At 40.9% G+C, this 20,356-nt stretch overlaps 1 protein-coding gene and 1 pseudogene across 2 annotated transcripts in view; one reads left to right on the top strand and one right to left on the bottom strand.

Annotated features, from left to right (window-relative positions):
- The window catches only part of Araf (A-Raf proto-oncogene, serine/threonine kinase), a 59,884-nt gene that overhangs the window by 28,741 nt on the left and 10,787 nt on the right, over positions 1-20,356 (top strand). The window contains exon 1 of one of the 2 annotated variants that reach the window (XM_021154122.3): positions 19,164-19,271. The exons of the other annotated variant lie outside the window; for it this stretch is intronic. The gene's annotated coding sequence lies outside the window, so the exon portion shown is untranslated. Of the gene's footprint in view, positions 1-19,163; positions 19,272-20,356 lie in introns of those variants that run through there. 2 annotated transcript variants of the gene reach the window in all.
- Positions 12,778-13,216, bottom strand: LOC110286145 (2-iminobutanoate/2-iminopropanoate deaminase pseudogene; annotated as a pseudogene).

Raw genomic sequence — 20,356 nt, 5'->3', positions numbered from 1 at the left:
GGTGGAAGGAGAGAACTGAGTCCCTGGGGATGTCCTCTGACCTCCACATGTGGCTGCTCCATGATATGCATGCACACACATATATGCACGATAAATAAACTAATTAATTAAAATACGTATGTTTATTAATATTCTGAAAATAATAAAGTTAAGAATGTTAAAAACCACAGTTTTGCTTTTCAATATGATGATTTTTTAAAAAAAATATACTTTAGTTATCCATTTAAAAAAACAAACTTTAATTCAATAACACAAAAGAGAGGGGGAATGAGCTTTCTAATTTGGTTACCTAAATAAATTTTCTAAGCTGTTTCTAACTGGCATTTAAACTCAGATGGATACTTGGTTCTTTTTCTTTGGCTCTTAGAATATTGTCCTTCACTATGGCTAATTTCTTTCCAGAAAATTCCCTAGATGGAATTTGGTGCATAGCCCAGCAGAGGGCCCCATTTCCATTTTCTGAGTGACACCCAGCATATACCAAATCACTGCGACAACAATCAGCAAATCAACAGCGAGGACTGCTGTCCTCCTACATTCCACCTACGTGGCTGGGGCTATTGGGTTCCAGTTCCAGCTGCTGAGCTTAGGACAGATGGTGTCTGCAATTCCTTTCAGCCATGGAGGCGGAGATAGACGTGGTTTCTAAAAATAACTAGTGGTTCTGGAGGAGTCCTATTTTGTTAAAAGCATGCAAGTAGTTTTTGTTGCAGCTTTTATCCCTCTAAGATTCCTATCCTCATTTTAAAATATACTTAAAAGATGTAGAGATATAGAAATGCTTAGAAAAACATATTGAAAAGACACAGATGTATAAGTGCTTGGGGAATGCACGTTGAGAAACATTTCACAATAGTAAATTGAACAAATTACAATTGAGTTTATTACAGCTTGTTTTTATTTTTTTGTTGTTTTGTTTTGTCTTGTTTTGAGATAAGGTAGGTCCCAGGCTGGCTTAGAACTCATGACTCTCCTGCCTTAGCTTTCCAAGTGCTGGGATAAAAGGCATGAACCACCAACCCAGGCTCAGAAATGTGTGTGTGTGTGTGTGTGTGTGTGTGTGTGTTTTACAGTAGTAGAAAGCTGACTCATAGATGGACCAGTGGGGACCCATCCAGTTTGGCCTCTCTCTATTCTTTATCCACAGATGTAGGGCATCGCTGGAATGAGGACCCATGAGCTCCTATTAGCCAAGGCAAATTCTCAAATTTATAGCCAACTCCCATATAGAAAGACAGAAGTTTAAAGCACTATTTCCAGGTTTTGTGCCTTGCATTGAAGAAGAGGAATGACTAGTTTTTATGGCTGGCCTTAGGAAATTCAAGCAAGAGAAGGGGCAGGGGACAAGGCCAAAAAGGTCTTGCTTCAACTGAAAGTACAGACTACATCAATTCTCTATACTTTGTGGCAGTGTGTTCTGAGCCTGGATCACTTCAACAAAAGAAAACCCTGGCTGGGCGGTGGTGGCGGCACACACACACACCTTTAATCCCAGCACTCAGGAGGCAGACAGGCAGATTTCCGAGTTTGAGGCCAGCCTTGTCTACAGAGTGAGTTCCGGGACAGCCAGGGCTACACAGAGAAACCCTGTCTCGAAAAAAAAAAAAAAAAAAAAAAAAAAGAAAGAAAGAAAGAAAGAAAGAAAGAAAGAAAGAAAGAAAAGAAAAAAAGAAAACCCTGAAGCACAAACATTAAATAATTAAGAGGTGACTCTAGTAGTGGCATAAACTTATAATCCCTGAACTGAGAGGTGGAACCAGTAAGATTGTGAGTTCAAAGCAATCACTGTCTCAAAAATGGGGTGATATATTTTACTATATTAAGATACATTCTTCATAAAATTATACTGTAATTAGGTCTAAGAGATAAACCACGAAATTAAAGAAAATACAAATAAAAATCCTCTTATTTACAATGTAAAATTGCAAAACAATAAAAACTAAGGACGCAACAGGAAACAGGCAGCATAGGAGCAGAACCCGTGACCTAGGACATGAAAAAATGACATAGTATTGTCATTTGGATGAAAGTTGTGTTTGCCTCCCTAGGCTTCATGTATTAAAATTAAAATTTCAGCAAGAGAGTGGAAATTTAATCTGACTGCATTATTTGGAATTAAGGTTTTATTATTTTTAAATTGAAAATAGATTCTTATTCTCATACCCTATATCCTGTTTAATAAGATAAACAAAGTACACCACATGGAAGCCGGACCAGGCAACCCAACAGAAGTAAAAGAGACTGGGGAGCAGGAACAAGAATCAGAAGTCCACTCATTCACACACTCAGAAGTTCTATAAAAATACTAAGTGGAAAGCTACAGTATATATGCAGAGGACCTGGTGTAGACCTGGGAACGCTCTGTGTTTGCTGCTTCAGTCTCTGAGACTTCATATGAGCCTTGTTTACTTTTACAGACCTTGTTTTCCTGCTGTTCTCCATGCTCTCTTTCTGCCTCCTCTTCTGAAGGTTCCCCTGAACTCTGAAGAAAGGATTTGATGGAGACATCATCTCATTTACAGTTGTGTGTTCCAGGGATCTCTCCCTCCCTCCCTCCCTCCCCCCCCTGGGTGTGTGTGTGCCTGCACAAGTGGGAATGCATCTGTTTCGATCTGCTGCCAGAGGAAGCTTCTCTGATGATGGCTGATTAAGGCATATAGCAGAATATCATCAGGAGTCATTTTATTGACCCCCCCTCCCGTTTTTTAGCAATATTATGTGGTTTTATCCCAGGTCTCTTGGCTATCTAGTCTCTGGTTCTTGGTCACCCAAGCAGTGCCAGGTATAAATTCCTTCCATGGAGTGGGCCTTAAGTCAAATTAGACATTTGTTGGGAACTCCCACAAGTTCTTTACCACCATTGCCCTACCATATCTTGTATGCAGGACTGATTATAGGCTAACGTTTTTTTGTAGCTGTGTCAGCATTTACATCTTTCTCTTGGTAGCCTGCAGAGTACCTTCTCACACCAAAGAGACTAGGACTAGGAGTGAATGCTTCATGTAGGCACCAGCTCTAATTTTCCATACAATAAGCTGTGTGGGTATTGTCCTCAGCAATGGGTCCCAGTTGTCAGCCTGGGCTGTTTAGAGATTTCCATGGAACCCCCTTGGCAAAGAACTCAACTGATGCAGCTCAGCCTCAGTATTGGAAGCTTCCTTTTATGACAAGAGGTGGCCAGTTGGGACTTCATCTCCACCAATATTAGGACACCTTATTAGGATCACCTTCATATATTTTAGAAAGTTTCCACTGCACACGATCTCAATACCATCCCCCAAATGCCCTGCAATTCCAGCTGTCTCTCCCTGCAATCCTTCCTTTAAACCCATCTCCACTTCCTCTCTTTGCCTAAACTTGTTCCCATCCCCCACCCCTAGTCCACCCATAATATATGTTCTATTTCCCCCTCCCAAGGAGATCAGATCCATGTGTTCCCCCTAGTCCCTTCCTCTACACCCAGCCTTTCTGGGTCTACAGATTGTAAGTTGACTACCATTTATTTAATGGCTAGTATCCACATAAAAGTGAATGCAAACCATATTTATTTTTCTGAGTCTGGGTTACCTCACTTAGGATGATTATTTCTAGTTCCATCCATTTGCTGCAAATTTCATGATGTCATTCTTTTTAACAGCAGAGTAATACTCCATTGTGTTAATAAATCACATTTCCTTGTATCCATTCTTCTGTTGAGGGACATCTAGGTTATTTCCAGTCTCTGGCTATTATGCATAAACCAGCAATGAACATGTTCAAGCAAGTGTCCTTGTGGTAGGATGCAGCATCCTTTGGGTATATGCCCAACAGTGGTATAGCTGGGTCTTGAGGTAGATCCATTCCCAACTTTCTGAGGAATCTCCATACTGATTTACATAGTAGTTGTACAATTTTCCACTCCCACCAGCAATGGGGGAGTGTACCCTTACCCCGGGTTTTTGCTAGCATGTGCTGTCTCTTTTGTTTTATTGATCTTGGCCATTCTGACAGGTATAAGATGAAATCTCAAAGTAGTTTTGATGTGCATTTCCATGATGGCTAAGGATGTTGAATATATCTTTAAGTGTTTTTCAGTCATTTGAGTTTCCTCTGCTGAGAATTCTCTGTGTAGATCTATATCCCACTTTTTAGCTGAATTATTTCATTTTCTGAAATCTAGTTTCTCTAGTTCTTTATATATTTTGGCTATTACTCCTCTATTGGATGCATAGTTGGTTAAAATATTTCCCCATTCTGAAGGCTGCCATTTTGTCCAATTGTCAGTGTCCTTTGCCTTATAGAAGCTTTTCCATTTCCTGAGGCCTTATTTATTCATTGCTTGTTGTAGCGCTTGCACTACCAGTGGTCTGTTCAGGAAGTTGTCTCCTGTGCCAACAAATTTAAGATCATTTCCCACTTTTCTCTTTTACCAGGTTCAGTGTATCCTGTTTTATATTTTGGTCTTTGATCCATTTGGACTTGAGTTTTGTGCAGAGGAATAAGTATGGATCTATTTGGATTCTTCTACATTCTGACATCCAGTTTGACCACCACCATTTGTTGAAGAAGCTGTCTTTTTTCCAGTGTGTATTTTTGGCTTCTTTATTAAAAAAAAAAAAAAAAAGGTGTTGATAGGTGTGTGAGTTTGTCTGAGTCTTCAATTCTATTCCATTGATGAACATGTCTGCTTTTATGCCAGTACCAGGTGGTTTTTATCACTATAGCTTTGTAATACAAATTGAAATTGGGAATGGTGGGACCTCTAGTAGTTCTTTTATTGTTCAGGATTGTTTTAGCTATTCTGGAACTTTTGTTTTTCCATACAAAGTTGACAACTGCTCTTTCAAGGTCTGTAAAAATTGTGTTGGAATTTTGATGGGAATTGCATTAAATTGTTTTTGGCAGGATGGCAATTTTTACTAAGTTAATCCTACCAGTCCATGAGCATCTTTCCATCTTCTGATATCTTCATCAATTTCTTTCTTCAGAGACTTAAAAGTTCTTGTTATATAGATCTTTCTTTTGCTTTGTTAGACTTACATGAAGATATTTTATATTATTTGTGGTTGTTGTGAAAGGTGTTGCTTCCCTGATTTTTTTCTTCAATCTATTTGTCATTTGTATATAGGTGGGCTACTGGGTTAATTTTGTATCCAGCTAATTTGATGAAAGTGTTTATCAACTGTAGTATATCACGAAAATTTTAGAAAGATACTTTGACTTCTTCCTTTCCAACATGTACTTCCTTGATTGCCTCCAGTTTTCATATCGCTCTAGCTAAGATTTCAAGTACTATATTGAATAGGCATGGAGAGTGGACAAGCTTGTCTTGGTCCTAATTTTAGTAGAATTATTTTGAGTTTCTCTCCCCTTAAGTTGATGTTGTCTATGGGCTCACTGTTAACGGACTTTATTGTATTGAGGTATATGCCTTGTATTTCTAATCTCTCCAGGACTTTTATCATGATGGGGTGCTGGATTTTGTCAAAGGCTTTTTCAGCATCTAATAAGATAATGTCTTTTTCTTTCAGTTTGCTTATATGTTTTTTATATGTAATCATTGACTGATTTTCATATATTGAACCATCCCCACATCTTCGGAATGAAACCTACTTCATCACTGTGGATGATCTTCTTAACGTGTTCTTAGACTCAGTTTGCAAGTATTTTATTGAGTATTTTCCCATCTGTGCTCATAGGGGAAATTGGTCTGTAGTAGTTCATTTTCTTTGTGGAGTCTTTGCGTGGTTTGGTATCAGGGAAACTGTAGTCTCATCTCATAAAATGAATTGGGTAATGTTCCTTCTGTTTCTATGTTGTTATGATTTGAGGAGTGTTGACATTAACTCTTCTTTGAAAGTCTGCTACAATTCTGTGCTAAATCCATCTGACCGGTGCAGTTTCTGGGTGGGAGAGTTTTAATGACTGCTTCTATAGCCTTAGGGGTTTTATGTCCATTTAAAGTGTTTATCTAATCTTGAATTAACTTTGGTAAGTAGTGCCTATTAAGCAAATTATCTGTTTCTTTTAGATTTCCAGTTTGTGAAGTAGAGGTTTTAAAAGTATAACCTTGAGGCTCTCTGGATTTCCTTGGTGACTGTTATATCCATTTTGGTTCTGATTTTGTTCGTTTGTGTATTTCCTCTCTGTCTTTTAGGTATTTTGGATAAGGGTTACTCTATTTTGTTGATTTTTCTCAAAGAACCACCTCTGATTCTTTGTATTGTTCTCTTTGTTTCTGTTTTATTGACTCAGCCCTGAATTTGATTGTTTCTTGCCATCTACTTTCCTTGGGTGTGATTACATGTTTTGTTGTTGTTCTAGAACTTTTAGGTATGTTGTTAAGTTGCTAGTATGAGATGTCTCCATTTTTTTTTAATGATTTATTTGTTTTTTATGAGTACACTGTTGCTGTCTTCAGACACACCAGAAGAGGGCATCAGATCCCATTACAGATGATGTGAGCCACCATGAGGTTGCTGGGAATTGAACTCAGGATCTCTGGGAGAGCAGTCAGTGCTCTTAACCACTGAGCCATCTCTCCAGCCCTTCCATTTTTTTTAATGTTGGCACTTAGTGCTATGAACTTGCTTCTTAGAGCAGGCTTTATTGTGTCCCATAAGATTGGATATGCTGTATATTTCTTTTTATTGAATTCTAGAAAATCTTTAATTTCTTTCTTTCTATTTATTTATTTATTACACTCCATATTTTATTCCCCCATCCACCCTCTGACTGCTTCACATCCCATACTTCCTCTCCACCCCCTGTCTCCACGTGGATGTCCCCACCTACCCCACCTGACTTCTAAATTCCCTGGGGCCTCCAGTCTCTGGAGGGTTAGGTGCATCATCTCTGAATGAACAGAGACCTGGAAGTTCTCTACTTACTGTATGTGTGTTGGGGGCCTCATATCAGCTGGTTTATGCTGTCTGTTTGGTGGTCCAGTGTTTGAGAGATCTTGGGGGTCCAGATCCAAATTAATTAATTAATTTATTTATCTTTCTCTTTTTTTCTCTCTTCCTTTCTCTCTTTCTTCCTCTCTTCCTTAACTTACTTTTCATTCAGAACAGAGTTATTCAGTTTCCATGCATTTATAAGCATTCTGTTGGTACCCAGTTTTAATCCATGGTATTCTGATAGGATGCAGGTTGTTATTTCAATAATTTTGTATGTGTTGAGACTTTCTTTGTTACTGAATATGTAGTGAACTTTGAAGAACATTCCATAACCTTCTGAGAAGAAGGTGTATTCTTTTGTGTTTGGGTGGAATGTTCTGTATGGCCCAGTTGCTTTAGAAAGTCTGCAAGCTCTAGGATTTTTCAGTTTAGTTGCTTTTTGTCTGGATGACTTGTCCATTGGTGAGAGTGGTGTGTCGAAGTCTCCCATTATCAGTGTGTGAGGGTTAATGTGGTATTTAAGCTGAAGTCATGGTTCTTTTACAAACTTGGGTGCCCTTGTGGTTGGGACATAGATGTTCAGAACTGAAATGGCATCTTGATGGATTTATCTTTTGATGAATAGGAAGTATTCTTCCCTATCTCTCTTGAGTAGTTTTGGTTTGAAGTCTATTTTGTTAGATATTTAAAATGGCTACACCACCTTATTTCTTAGGTCCATTTGCTTGGTATATCTTTTGCCAACTCTTTACCCTGAGGCAATGTCTCTCCTTGATGTTGAGGTATGTTGCTTGGATGCAGCAGAAATACAAATCCCATCTTCACATCCACTCTGTTAATCTGTCTTTTTATTGGGGAATTGAGATTATTGGTGTTGAGCCACATCGATAACCAATAATTGTTGATTCCTGTTATTTTGGTGGTGGTGGTGGTGGTGGTGTGAGTGCACATGTTTGTGTGTATGAGACACGCACACACACACACACACACACACACACACACAGAGAGAGAGAGAGAGAGAGAGAGAGAGAGAGAGAGGAGAGAGAGAGAGCACTTCCCTTCTTGTGATTTTGCTGAGATTATTATTATTATTTATTATTTTGCTGAGATTATTTCTTGCGTTTTCATGGGTGTATCTAACTTCCTTAGGTTGAGTTTTTTCTTCTAGCACCTTTGTAGATAGACATTGTTTACATTTGGAATTATAATGGAATATATTATTTTCTATATCTGTGGTGACTGAAATTTTTGCTGTGTATAGTAGTCTTGGATGGCATCTGTGGTCTCTTAGAGTTTGCAACACATCTGCCAGACCCTTCTTGGCTTTTAATGTTTCCATTGAGAAATCAAGTGTAATTCTAATAAGTCTCCCTTTATATGTAACTTATTCTTTCCCCTTTCCATCTTTTAATATTCTTTCTTTGGTCTGTATGTTTAGTATTTTTATAATTATGTAGCAAGGGGCGTTTCATTTCTTGACCAATCTATTTGGTGTTCTGTGTGCTTCTTTTTTAATTGATCATTCCATTTGTTTACATCTCAAATGATATCCTACTTCCCAGTTATCCCTCCACAACCCCCAAACCCACATCTGCCCTCTTCCTCTTCCCCTTTGCCTCAGTGAGGGTGCTCTCCCACCCACCCACCCTCCCTCTCCTACCCCACTGCTCCAGCATTACCCCTACACTGGGGCATCAAACTTCCATAAGACCAAGGGCCTCCCTTCCCATTGATGTCAGATAAGGCCATCTCCTGCTACATATGTATCTGGACCCATGGATCCCTCCCTGTACTCTAGTTGGTGGTTTAGTCCCTGGGAGCACTTGGTGGTGTGGCCAATTGACATTGTTCTTCCTATGAGGTTGCAATTCCCCTCTACTTTCTCCAGTCCTTCTGCCAGCTCCCCATCAGGGTTCCTGAGCTCAGTTTGATGGTTAGAACCAAGTATCTGCATCTTCATTGGTCAGGTGCTGGTAGAACCTCCCAGGGAACAGCCACACCAGGTTCCTATCAGCAAGCATATCTTAGAAACAGCAACAATGTTGTACCTTTCTTTATACGCATCTTCTTTAGGTTAGGAACATTTTCTTCTATAATTTTGTTGAAAATATTTTTCTGGATCTCTGTGCTTGGACTCTTCTCCTTCCTTTAGTCCTCTTATTCTTAGCTTTGGTCTTTTCATAGTGTCCCAGATTTCCTGGATGTTTTGTGTCAGGAGTTTTTTAGATTTAACTCTTTTTTTGGACATATGTATCAATTTCTTCTATTGTATATTCAACACCTGAGATTTTTCTCTCCAATCTCTTGTATTCTGTTGATGATGGTTACATCTGCAGTTCCTTTTCAAATTCTTTAAGTTTTCATTTCCAGAATTTCCTCAGTTTGGCTTCCTTTGTTGATTCTATTTCCATTTTAAAGTCTTGAACAGTTTTATTTGTTTCCTCCCACTGCTTATGTTTTCCTGAATTTCTTTAAGGAATTTCTTCATTTCTTCTTTAAGGACCTCTATCATTTTTATAGAGTCAATTTTAAGGTCTTTTTTCTTGTGTTTCAGCTGTGTTGGAATATTCAGGACCTGCTGTGGTAGGATAGCTGGGCTCTAACGGTGAGGTATTTATTTGTTATTGGTTGTGTTTTTATGCTGTTGTCTAGGCATCTGATTTGAGGTGATCATAGGTCTAGGTGCTGATTTCTGGATTTGTCTTTGTTTGGTGGGTGTTTTGTTCCTTGGTTTCTGTTTGTTTTCTGGATTTTCAGAGTGTGTGATGGTTGTGTGTTGTCTGATAAAAAATCCTCTTTAGACTTGTCAGTTGTGACTACTGGAGATTTCAGGTAAAATGTGTTTCTTGATATTGGGAGGTGACAGAAATAGGGATAGGCTAGGGGTCTGAAGGAGTTCACAGGGGAAAGGAGAGCAGAGTGTTCAATGATGATCTGCTTATTTTGTCTCTTTGGAATAGGGTGGGAGACAGTGAAGAGAGGTCCCCCAGAAGCTCTGCTACAGCACTGGGGATTGGATCTAGAGAAACTGAAGGAGAGAGGACTACTTGTTGCCCTGATAGAAGTGGACTGTGGGTTAGCAGGGAGTCCCTGCTGGGATTGGGATAAAGTAACAAGTGGGGAGAAAGAAATTTAGGAGGGAAAGTCTGTGGGATCCACAGTAGATGGCCACAGGGGGGCAAGGAAGGTTGCCACAGGTATTCTGTTTCAGAGCTCAGGATGGGACTGGGGGATTGGATCTGGGGGAACAGAGGGAGCAGAGAAGATCTGTAGGCAGCATATCTGGTTTTCTGACAGGCATGGCTATGGGTTAGCAGAGGGTATCTGCTGGAGTTGGAGGCTCTGGTCAGCAACAAGTGAGGGAAGGGAGGTCAGGAGAGGAATATCCATGGGATCCACAATAGATAGGAATGAGTGGGGTGCACGTGGGGTCCGTGTAGGAAAGTGTGCCAGAGGTGTGTGCCAGAGGAGGGGATGAGACTAGGGATTAAATCTGAGGGAATATAGGGAGTTCAGAAGAACTGCAGGCAGCCTACCTGGTTCTCTGGCAGGCATAGCCCATAGGTTAGCAGTGGGTGCCTGCTGGATTTGCCTGGGCAAAGTGAGTTGGAGGAGGGAAGCCAGGAGGAGATCATTAGTGGGATCCACAGATGTATGTGGGATGGGGTGGTGGGATGAAGGCTGCAGATGTTCTGCTATAGATCTCAGGATGAGACTGGAGGACTGAACCTGGTGAGAGGAGGGAGTGGTGAAGGTCCTGGACTTGCTCAGCTGGTGTGTTCCCAGTGAATGCCTGCTGGTGTTGGAGGCTGGGATAGTGGGACAAGTTGGGGGAAGGAAGTTTGGGAGATAAGGTCCCTGTGATTAGCTGAGGAGTGGGTCAGAAAGGAAAGGGAGACCACAACAGGTTCTCTGCCACAGAGCTGAGGGTGATATTGGGGGTCATATCTAGAGGAACAGATGAGAAGTAAAGGTCTGAGCAGCGAAGTCTTTAGAAGGTGATTAGGATTAGATATTAGGGTGACTAATGGTGGCCTTATAAAAAATAAGATAGGACAATGAGATGGCTCAGCAAGTCTGAAGCACTTACAACAACACACACATTAATATTTTTTAAAAAGTATAAGGCAGGTTTGGAGAGATGGTTCAATAGTTAAGACCACCAGCTGTGCTCTCAGAAGAACTAGGTTTGATTACCAGTTCCTATATGGCAGCTCACAACCATCTCTAACTCCAGTTCCAGGGGCTCTGAGGCTCTCTTTTCTGACCCTAATGGGGACCAGGCACCTACATGGTATGCTTACATACATGCAAGAAAAACACTCATACACATTAAATAAATAAATCAATAGATAAATAAATCTTTTTTTTAAAGAATAGGGAATTAAATAAGAAGACACACTTGAACGAACACACACACACACACACACCCCAATACTCACCAATATGTAAGTCATCATCATACTGCATCATACTGGATAGACCATTGACCTGGGGTCAGGATCTATCTATCTATCTATCTATCTATCTATCTATCTATCTATCTATCTATCTATCCATCTGTCTTAGCCAGGATTTATATTCCTGCACATACATCATGACCAAGAAGCAAGTTGGGGAGGAAAGGGTTTATTCAGCTTACAATTCCATACTGCTGTTCATCACCAAAGAAGTCAGGACTGGAACTCAAGCAGGTCAGGGAGCAGAAGCTGATGCAGAGGCCATGGAGGGATGTTACTTACTGACTTGCTTCCCCTGGCTTGCTCAGCCTGCTCTCTTCTAGAACCCAAGACTACCAGCCCTGGGATGGTCCCACCCATAAGAGGCCCTTTCCCCTTGATCACTAATAGAGAAAATGCCCCACAGCTGGATTTCATGGAGGCATTTCCCCAATTGAAGCTCCTTTCTCTGTGATAACTCCAGCTTGTGTCAAGTTGACACACAAAGCCAGCTAGTACACCATCCACCCACCCACTCGTCTACTTACCTACCCATCTAACTAGATAATCTATCTTCCTTTATTCTTTCCTTCCTGCTTTATTTATTCTCTTTCCTCTTTCCTTTATCTCCCCTCCCCCTTTTCCCTTCTTTCTGTTTTATATTTTGAAATACAGCGTCCAGGGTGGCCTTGTACTAGCTATATTATCCAAGTTGGCCTCAAACTTGTGATCTCCCTGCCTCTGCTTTCCAAGTATATATACACACAGTCTGTGATGTTCTGTTATTAGTAATAGAAAGATTAATATATGTATAAATAAATATATGAATAAACATGTCCAAATATGATAAGGAAAATTTTTAAGTTGCACATCTATTTTTTATTTCTATTAAAGCAATATTATCGGTATAATATTTTGGTCCACTTGTTCTCCTGGTACTATTCAAGTTTGAGTATTTTAATTTAGTTTCTTATATCTAACATGAGAACTAAGTATTTCTTTTCTTTTTTTAATGATATTGTTATTTATTTATTTATTTATTTATTTACTTATTTATTTATTTTATTAGGTATTTTCTTCATTTACGTTTCCAGTGCTATCCCAAAAGTTCCCCATACCCTCCCCCCGAGAACTAAGTATTTCACATGAGCAAATTAATATGATTTAAGTAGGTGTGCTCCTTACTATTTCTCATGAACAATAGCTCATCTTTCCTTCTGCTCCCCATCTCAGTAGCTATGCATCTCTTCTCTCACACTCAGCAACATAATTGAAATTAAAGCATCAGTCACTGTACTGAATAATCTCCAATTAATGTCAAATCTCCACATAATTGGTCATTTCCATGGTAGCTTCAACCACTCTGGTCATGTTTATACTTCCCAGCATCATTTGTAAAAATTAAAGTGTGAAAGACATTCTAAAAACGCCAGAGTCAACATCAGCATAGCTACTTATAGTCATGCAGTGATGAAAGGTCTCTAGACAGCGATCGCTTCGAGTTCAGTTTGACTTCCTTTGGGTAAAGCAGTGACTTGGTAAGCAGCCCTGGCAGGAAGGCTACCCTGGACATATGTTTATGTCAGCCAGTAAAACAGTTGTTTTCACCACATTAGCGAAGTCACAACCTGTAGCTTTCAGAATCTCACCCACGTTTTTAAAGGCCTGCTTAGCTTCTTTTATTACCCCTCTTGGAACAAGCTGTCCACTGGAAGGATCCATGCCTACCTGTCTAGACATGTAAATGGTCCTGTCCACTAGCACAGCTTAGCTGTAGGCACCAATGACCACCGGGGCTTTTGTGGTGCTGATCACCTTTCTGATTAGGGATGACATGCTAATCTTTCCCTCTTGAAGACCCTCCAGAAGAAGAAACGATGGTAAGTAACTACACCCACTCTTTTCACCACTGACTGAGGAAATTTCAAACTCAAACCACAATAAAATATTACTGTATACTGAACGGAATGTCCAACATTTAAGTCAGATGTAAATGGAAACAGGTGCACCATCACTTGAAATAGCTTGGCATTACATACTAACTTTAAAGAGAGGCAGTCTCCATGAGGCAAGATGCAAATATGTGTGCACCTAAGCTCAAGAGCCATTCATAAGGGTTAATGAAAGGTTTCTCCAAATATTTCAGTTGGTATCCTTATTTGAATTCCAGTAAATGTGAACAATGGGAGCCGATTTCTTTTCTTTTTTTTTTTTTTTTTTGTTTTGTTTTGTTTTGTTTTTCGAGACAGGGTTTTTCTGTGTAGCCCTGGCTGTCCTGGAACTCACTTTATAGACCAGGCTGGCCTCGAACTCAGAAATCCACCTGCCTCTGCCTCCCGAGTGCTGGGATTAAAGGCGTGTGTCACCACGCCCGGTGGGAGCTGATTTCTAACATCCATGAGCAAATAACAAATAGTAACTTCATAAATGAAAAGACACTGAAACTACTCACAAAAATTAGCAAAGCCTCTAAGTGTTTGCTGATCAGAGAAAATGACAGATAAATAACTTAATAGCTTTTCAGATCGAGCATTTCTAATCAAATGCTAGGTCCCTGCTCATAGCATAAGATCCTAAGTAGGATGAGTCATTGTCCTTGTGTGTCAAGTCATCTAAGACCAACAGACACTTAATCTGCTGCCAAGGGTCCTAAATTCATGCTGGGACTTGTTGCCCCAGCCACTGAGGGTGATATGAGCAAACAATCCTCAGATGTCAATCCCTTTGGAGGTGACTCAGTTGCCACAAGCCTCCCTGCTCAAGGGTATACCTTTCCCAGGGCATCAACATTCATTAATGTTGAATCTCATCTTTATCCAAGCTCAGGGAATACACGATAGGTTTAGCTAGGTTTAGCTAGCTCCATAGATCTCTTTTGGGATCAGGCAAAAACTGATGTAGGGAGTGCATACCAAGTCAACTGGTTTTTCTGCTTTACCCTGTCCTCACCTCTCCATATGCACTGCTAGCAAGCTAACAACCCAATAAAGTCTGCATGCTAAATGACACTGCAGAGCCTGCTGCTTCCAGAAGTCAACCTACAATGCCAGTTTTCAATCTTGCTGCCTAGGCTATCAGGCTTTAATGCAATAACAAGCCAAGCATCCTCATGTTTGTAATCCTAGCTCTCAAAAGCCAGAGGCAGGAAGGTTGTAAATTCAAGACCATCCTTCTGTATTTGCCTTCACATGTATGCTGTATGTTGCCCATTCTTTTTCTTCTTTCCCGCCTTTCTCCCTTCCTATCTTCCTTGACACAGGGTCTCCTTACGTAATTTTGTTTGGCCTGAAATTTGCTATGTAGCTAAAGCTAGCCTCAAACACACAGATATCTACCTGCCTCTGCCATCTCTTCTTCTTAAACAGATACTACCCATATCAGTGAAGGACCCACTCTTATGATCTCACTTAACTTTTAACAGTCTCATCTCTAGGACTGGGGATTAAGCTCCTAGGGTAGAGTGCTCCCCTGCATGTGGGAAACCCTGGTTCAATCCTCAGCATTGCAAAGTTAGCGTGATTTCTCAAGCCTGTAATATCAGCATTCAGGAGTTGGAGGCAAGAGGACCAAAAGTTCAAGGTTATTCTTAGGAAATGTGGAGTATTCTCCAGAGAAGACTGCTCAGACATAGCTTTAAGGCAATAGAAAGTCTTTTTAGCCACCTTCAATTACACTGGATGTTTAGGATCCCAGTGCAGCATGGAGCCTTTCTCAAAGTGAGATTTTAAGCATGAAAACCATATCCTGGGTTGACATACTTTAGTTAACAAGAACAGTTAGCCAGAAGTAGAACTACAGAAGCCAAAAAGCAAGGTTAGTACATTTAGAGACTATATTGACTTTGATGGATTGGGTGTTTGTTTTAGTTTTGGCAGATGGAACTGTCCAAGTGCTAAGTTTTACCCTGAATGGTACTTCCATTAGGGAGTCGGTAGGTCTAGGGGCCTACTAAGATCTGGGGCCCTGCTAGAAAACTACAAAGAGAAACCTTGTCTCAAAAAAAAAAAAAAAAGAAGGATGGAGGAGGAGGAGAAGGAAGTAGTAGTTCTGGGGCTGGATTGATGCTCGGGGGGGGGGGGGGGTTAAAAGTAAGAAAGGTAGCCGGGCGGGGCATGGTGGCGCACGCCTTTAATCCCAGCATGTGGGAGGCAGAGGCAGGTGGATTTCTGAGTTTGAGGCCGGCCTGGTCTACAGAATGAGTTCCAGGACAGCCAGGGCTATACAGAGAAATCCTGTCTCAAAAAAACAAAAACAAAAACCAACCAACCAACCAACCAAAAACCCCACATCCCTTTCTTGATCTCCCAAGGCAGGTAATCAAGACATTACAATGTAATGGGCCTGCACTGGGAGATGGGGATTTGAGGGTCCAGAAATTAACTTAAAAGAAAATTCTAAAAAAAAAAAAACCAAAAACCAAAAAAAAACATAGTAATTTTTTTTTTTTTTTTTTTTTTTTGGTAAAAGAAAGATGGAGTGCAGAGAAGAGAGCAGTGGGGGCAGGAGAGATAGCTCAGCAGTCAAGAGCACTTGCTGTTCTTCCAGTTTGGTTCTCAGTGCCTACATATGGTAGCTTACCTTTAGTTCCAATTCCAGGGAATTCAATGTCCTCTTCTGACTTCTGCAGGCACACACACACACACACACACACACACACACACAGAGAGTGGGAAGAAATAAAAGAAAATGTTTTTTAAAGTGAGGACAAAGTGGGTCAGATGCTATATAACTCATCCTGGGGCCTGGGGGAATGGCTCAGTAAAACACTTGCCATGCAGTCCTGAGGACCTGAAGATAAAAGTCAACAGCAGTGTATGTCTGTGATCCCAGTGCTGAGAAGGTATAAATAGGCAGATCCCTGGAGTTCACTGGCCAGCCAGTCTAGCAAAAAAGGTGAGTTTCAGGTTTAATGACAGACACTCTCCAAAAAATACAGTAGAGATGAGTTGAAAGAGGCATACACCAGCTGATATGAAGTCCTCAACACACATACAGTAGAGGACTTCCAGGTCTGTGTTCATTCAGAGATGATACACCTAATCCTCAAGAGACTGCCCCAGGGAGTTTAGAGGTAAGGTTGGGGCATCCAAGTGGAGACGAGGGTGGGGTGGAGAGGAGATGTGGGGTATGGAACAGTTGGAGGGTAGATGGAGCGGGGCGAGTAATGGAATATGGAGTGTAAAAAATAATTAAAAATAAAATTAAAAAAATATATAAGAAACAGGGGCATAACAAAAAAAGAGGCATCCTAGGCCAATCTTTGGCTTCCACACATACATGCACATGAACTTGTATGCACATGTGCATATATCCACACAAGCACATATATCAGCATCCACCATTATCTTTTATACATGTGAATTCATGAGTGTGCACCTGTACATATATGTACATGTATATAAAAACAAGGGGTCAACTTCCAGTATCCTTCAGGTGCCATCAACTTTGTTTACTATTATTATTACTAATATTATTATTTTGTACATGCACAATGGGGTACACAAGTGCTATAGTATATATGTGGAGGTTAAAAGACACCTTTGTGGAGTCAATTTTTCCTTCTGCCTTTTTGTGGGTTCCAGGGATCAAACTCAGGTTAGCTGGTCTGCAACACAAGCACCTTTAACCACTGAACCATCTTGCTAGACTTCATTCACCTTGATTGTTTGAGACAGAGCCTCTTCATTGGCCTGGAGCTCATTGACTCAGCTAGACTTGCTGGCAGCCAGTCTCAGGGATCTTGCTGTTTCCTCCTCTCACTGGCATTACAAACACAGATCACCATACTTGGTTTATTTTTATGTGGAAAGTACCTGAAACACTTACTTACTTTACCAACTTGAGCTGTCTCCCTAGTACCCAATAAGTCAGTTTGAAGAGCAGGAACTAATCCATTGCTGCAAGAACTAATCCAGTCTTGCACGGATGATGTCAATCCCCTGAAAGGCCCCACCTATCAGTATCCATGCACTGGCTACCAAAATTCCACCATGAATTTTGACAAGAACAGACCACATTCACACCATAGTAATATTCTCTTTACTCTTTCCCCAAATGGTAGCTAGTTTGATTTCTTTCACTGTAGACTGGTTTTTCCTGGCTTAGAATTCCATTGAAAACAATAGTAATGAAAACTATAATATTACTTTTTAGTTCCTGGTTTTTTTTTCCTTCTTTTAAACTTAGGTCTAGGAAATTCATCTATGCTGTTCTATAGTTGTGATTGCTGAGTGTTCTATTGTGTGACCATTGTCATAGTTCGTGGTCTATTCTTTTGTTGGATACCAAGGCTGTTTCTAGTATTTTTGTTTTTAGTTTTTACATTTGCTAATACGAATAAAGCTAATCTGAATATGTGCATACATGTTTTAGTGTGGATATGTAATGGGCTGTGGTTGGCTCACCACAGCCCGTTTAGGGCCTTTCTTAATTCTGGTTCAATGATGTCATATTGGTAGTTTGAAATAGCCACAACTGACAAATGTTACAAATTACAATTGTTTTCTTTTTGAAAAGCTGGTTGTTAACATTTACCAGCATACCATGTGGGTATATGTTTTCATTTCTCTAAAGTAAACACTTAGAAATGATGTTGTTGGATTTATGATTGATTGATTTTCAAATTATTTCTTGTCCTGTTTTTGCAGAGAATTTAAAGAAAGAAATCTTATCTTTTTATAGAACCAACAGACTCAGCCCATTACATACAGGTTCTCAAAATAACTACTAGCTCGTTTTGAAGTAAGAAAACGTGACAGTACCATTTGGGACACAGAGTTTCTCATAAATTCATCTAGTAGTCAGGGTGGCCATCTGTTACTTAACTTTATCCAAAGGAAAACCAAGACTCATATCTTATAAGAAAGAAGTAACAACTTTGAGTTGGACACACAGAGGAAGTTTGCATCAGACAGGGAGATAGGGGTGTTGTTACATTTGAAAGAGATGGTTTCAAGGCCTTTATGAAAAATTTCTGTGGTTGTAAAACTGGCAAGAGACTGCCATACTCTTTGGAGAGGGGTGGGGTGCTGGGAATTTAACTCAGGGCTTTGTGGTTCATTCTCTTGTTGAGCTACAACCCTAGAACCATATTAAGCTTTTAAGGAAGATATATATCTCCAATAGACAGAGAAAATACAAGTTTTCTGAAGGAAATGCTCCAAGAAAAAGAATGTAGGGACATACACATGTGTGTGTCTGTGCCTTTTCTTATTCTGATGCCTGGATAAATTCAGTTTAAGAATTATATTCATCCTAAAATATGTCCACAAATGGCTGCCACAGGATTGCATTCCAGAACAACACTCCCTTCTTCACCTAGCCAGCTGTGGTCTGTCTTTCAAATTCCTCAACCCCTTTCCTCCCTCCCTAGAGCCAGACCTCCAGCACGGATCCGCTAATTAGCAAAAGTTATGACTACAATTTCTTAGAGTTGGTAAATACTGAACATCGTTTAGTCTGAGTCCACCCTGTTTTAAAGACCATCAAATTAAGATACATGAAGAGTCCTTTAAAATGTGCTTTACAGTACTGGCCAAATTGCATTTAAGGGTTTCTCTTGCTCAGATCAGTCTTAAATGGCCAGAAAATACAAAACTGAAATCGAGTCGTGCCTCTGACACTCACACCAAAAAAGGACAAGGTTCTTTATTCTATAGCACTGTTAGGGTTAAAGTCCTTAAAACGCAGTAGTCGCCCTGACTGCGCCTGCGCGCCAATCAGGACAGGCGAATTTGCCCTAGAGACAGCCATTTGAGCCCACCCCTCCTAGTCCGGAACACGACCCACATTCCGCTGGCCCTGTCTTGATGGGCATGATCATGCTCCAATAAGAATGGAGAGACGAGTCCCAGCGAGCCAATAGCAAAAAGCCTAGGGACGGTGGCGGTGGACTGAGAGGAAACAAGAAGACAAGCCCAAGATGGAGGCGGTGGTGGTGGTAGCGGTGTGACAGGTGAGGGCAGGCCCGGTAGGGTTCGGGTTTTGGAGCGGCTGCGGGACCCGGGTATGAAGTCCGGACCGAAAGCTCAGCTCCAAGATGCTTCCGTCTGAATCTCAGCGTTCTCCCGCCCGGAACCAAAGGAGTGGTTTGACCCGGGCGAGACCGTCGTCATCGACCGTGGGAGTGGATGGAGGAGTCGGCCTGCAGGCTGCAGTGGTGGTTTCGCTTGCTGCGCGTGGCAGTGCACCTGCACAGAGCTTGAAGCCCTTGGGGAGGGCGGGACGGAGCCAAATTGGGTCTGGGGTCTGGGGCTTGGGTGCGAAATTCCAAGGTGAATTCTTAAACCCCTTAAAATGTCTAATGACGTTTCCTCACGACGTCCAGGAGATGCAGCGCTCTCCCATGGTTCCTTATTGCCCTTAATATTCTACGCCACCTAGGAAAATGTCTGATGATTACCTCATTATCCCTAGTTCACCCTAATCCCTTTCCATGATTTCACAGTGCGTTTACACCAGTAATCTGTTTGTGACCCCCAGTAGTTATCAGGTACAGTTTTTGGAAACCCTTCCCCCAACCTTACCTCCATTTTCTTCATCTAGATACCATTGTCTTCCATTGCCTTTCCTCTTGATAGTGTTTTCTGATGAGCCATCATTGCCACTGCATTTGATTTAGTGTGTAATGTGGTCTGTTATCCAGCTGTTTTTCACAGTCTGTAGTGACTCTTATTACATCTCTCTTTAGTATAGGTATGGCGAACCTCTGTGAACTCTTCAGGGTCTGGTGACCTCTATTAGCTATCTGACAGTACCTTTGATTCTACCATTAGCCTTATAGCTCATGCTCTGGAATACCCACAGTGCCTTTTAAGGTCATTGGTACAGTCTTCATTTCCTTCAAACTAAAGACAAGGTCTGATGATCCTCCATTTTCTTGTCCCCTGTCTGTGACTGCTTTCCCTATAGTGTCTGATTACCCATTCTCCCAAGCTAAGACAGCTTGTTTATTTCCATTGTGTGCCTGAGACCTGTGATTTTTCAGTGCAGTACATAATGGCTTCCCCATTAATCTCTAGAGAGTCATGTGTTCTGCAC

This window comes from Mus caroli, unplaced genomic scaffold (genome assembly GCF_978045245.1).
Source record: "Mus caroli unplaced genomic scaffold, Mus_caroli_1 scaffold_5, whole genome shotgun sequence".
NCBI lineage: Eukaryota > Metazoa > Chordata > Mammalia > Rodentia > Muridae > Mus > Mus caroli.
The sequence above is the reverse complement of the archived record's forward strand: the minus strand, read 5'-3'. Positions and strand labels throughout refer to the sequence as shown.